The following is a 3,122-nucleotide window of genomic DNA, read 5'->3' as shown; positions in this document are numbered from 1 at the left end:
TCCCCAGGAGGGATTCGTGTCTTCACCCTGTCTGTGATCACCTGCTGCTGACACTGCAGCGAGGCTGGGCTAAATTTTATGCTAAGTGTCAAAAGCCACTTCATAACACCACCTTTAAGTGGAACACCTCCAAGTTTGACCTTGTGTCGCACTCCTAAACCTTTTCCCAAGAGGAAAGCATCCCAGCTCCGGGCTCCACGCGGGGCCGAGGCGCCTGCAGCCAGAGCTCCCTGTGCCCTCTTCCCAAGGCAAATCCCGAGCTGCTCCCGGCCTCATTCTGCACCATATAAGGGCTGGATCCAGCTGGATCCTTTCATTGACTGCACTGGAACTGGCTCAGCGAGGAGGCAGTGAAGCATCACACCCTGTATTATCTACCAAATTAGACAAAAAGACAAGGAGTGACTCATTCCAGCCTTTCTCATCTCCCCAGGCAGTTCTTCTCTCCCTCTCTCTCCCAGACACACACGTTTATATTTCACCCAGCGCAGCAGCGCTGGGAGTTTTGCAGAGATCTGCTGCTTCACACGAGGCAGCACAGCTCCCATCTCTGTGTTTGCCCCTCAGGACTGCTCCCAACCCAAGCTCTCGCAGGGAAAGGGCTGGGATTTTGCACAAAGCTGGGATCAGGGCATTGATCTGCTCTGGGCACTGCACCCCCTTCCCTGCTCTGTCTCATCCTCCCACAGCACCACACCTCCCTGCCCTCAGAAAGGCCAAATTTTGGCTGCTGCTTTGCTCTCTGCTGACTAAGTTTCCTTCTAATCTCAATAAAGCCTCCAGGATTTGAGCCTGACCAACGCAGATAAATCATTGGCTTTGGCCTAAAGAGTCAGCCAATTTAGCCTTGGCAGATTTGCTCCCTCAGAGGTCACTGAGAAGCCGAGATTTACTAAAGGCACTTGCTTTTTCTTGGCTTTGTGGTCAGAATAGAGTCCCTCGGTGACACTCTAACACCTGCTGTTCTTTTATGAGGGAAACCGCTGTGCTTCTGGGAAAAGGTAGGTTCCTGTGGTTGACGAGGCTTTTTCTCCCTCTGATGTCACTGTTATCCTAAAAACCCCTGAGGGACACTGATAACCACACTAAGGAGCCTTTTGGGGTTCGCTGGGTGTCCAGCCAAATGTCCCACTCTCAGCTCCTTGTCTCTTCTTGCTGACAATTTCACTAACTTCTTGCTGCAACTGTATTAATAAATTTTTATTATCCCATCACTGAAAACAGCGGACACTGAATCTCTGCTTTTAACTCTCTTGAAAAAACACCACAAACCTCTCAGGATGCAGGGTGGCTTTCCAGGCTGAGGGATCTACTTCTCCATCAGCTGTATATGCTGATGTCTGATACACAGCCTGTAGCTAATCCTGGGCCTGGATCTGCAACTTAGCAAGGAATTTGTGGCCTAGGACGGGGAACGCCTGAAATGGGTGAAGTTTGGGCATTTCTGAGACAGATCTTGAAGTGTTGTTCCTGGAATTCAGCTGTAACACACAGGCAGCAGCAGCAGAGACCCAGGGAGGGCAAACTCAGAGGCTTCTTTGCCACCTCAGTGGCAGCAGAGGCAAACTGGGTCCGTGCGCTCGCTTCAGCTGCAGCGAAGGTCTTGTGCTTTGGAGAGGCCCCTTGTCAGCATCCTCCAAACTACAAAGTGTCACCCTGGTAACTCCTAATCCTGCCTCAGCACAGCCTGTTCTCTCATCTGCGGAGTTTAAAGGATGGAGCTGTCACTGGGGAAACGTTCTGACTCCGACATTCCCGAGGCAGACCGACCCAGAGCAAACAGAGTTCCTTAGAGCCCTGCAGGGTGCTGTGATTCCTCTTTGCATGGGAGTTTCTAACCAGGTGTTTGTTTACAGGCGGGTTCTTGCAATTAGAAAGGTGTAGGAATGTTCCCCCCCCTCCCCCCGCCCTGTGGTGGGTGGGAAGGAGTGTGAGGTGCTTTATTTCCCATCCTCACCTTTTGGCTTTCAGGGACACCCTGCATTTGTGGCCAAGATCAGAAAGCCAACACCAGCCATTTGCTGTTTGATGAATATCGGATACACCCCAAAAAGCTGGACTACAGCACTCTGCATCCCCTTTCCTGGGCTCTACACAGCCCGGAGACCCTCACAAACTGGCTGAAATGTCACCAGGACAGGGAATGTTTCTCCACAGGCTGGAACTGAGGCCCCTCTCGCTGCCTCCAGACCAGGGGGATGCTTTGCCACTCCCACCATCCCTGCAGCGTCTCCACTCTCCTCCCTGCCTTCACCAGGAGTTTCACAGCTTATGGATTTCTTCTTTTCTTCTAGGAAGATCCATTTCCTATGTGTCATTTGGATAAATCTTGGCCGAGGTACAACCCCAAAGCAGGATTGTGCCCACAGAGCCGCCTGTGCATCCCCACAGCCCCCTGAACAACCACCTCCCTCCCGTGACCTTCAGATGTTCCAGGCACGAGCAGTGACCTGGTTCTCTTTCCACGAGGCCTCTCAAAACAGGAGCCTGATTCGACCTGGTGCAGAAGTGCCTTTTTATAGAAACCCCCTCGGAAATGTTAATTTCAAAGAACACAAAGGTTCTGATTAAAGTGTTTTGTTGCCTCTGTCAAGGTGATTTTTTTCTTCTTGGTGAGAGCTTCTGTCTGCAGGTTTTTTTGAGCACTTGCAGGAGTGGTGGCCACCTCTAGATGGTGTGTTTTACTCAGAAGAACTTCGTGCCCGGCTCTTTATGTAACTTTTGCTCCTCGTCTGAGGTTGCAAACCCTCTCCAACCAAACCACACAGATTTTAGTATTTCCTTGTTTTCTTAACTTGAGAACCTGGCTGCAGGAATGCAAAAATAATAAAAATATGTTCCTTATACACTTTAAAAAAAGCTGTATTATATGGCACATTGGGTTGGACCTGTGAGGTAGTTACTATGTGGAGTATCTACTGCCCAACTGATGGCATTGCCTGTCTTCTGGGTTCATTACTATGCTAATTAATTTGAAACAGAATCTTTTTTTTTTTTCCAAATACAACTCTCTGCTGAATGTAAAAGAAGAGGGAAGGAACAAAGATGGGTAATACCACAAGGCTAAAATGATGGTGGTGTTGCCATATCTTACTCCATCCACAGTATTTGTACTTCTTTCC

Source organism: Empidonax traillii, unplaced genomic scaffold (genome assembly GCF_003031625.1).
Source record: "Empidonax traillii isolate 1590-97213 ecotype Southwest subspecies unplaced genomic scaffold, ASM303162v1 scaffold36:size2505666, whole genome shotgun sequence".
Lineage (NCBI taxonomy): Eukaryota > Metazoa > Chordata > Aves > Passeriformes > Tyrannidae > Empidonax > Empidonax traillii.
Note: the sequence above shows the minus strand (reverse complement) of the source record.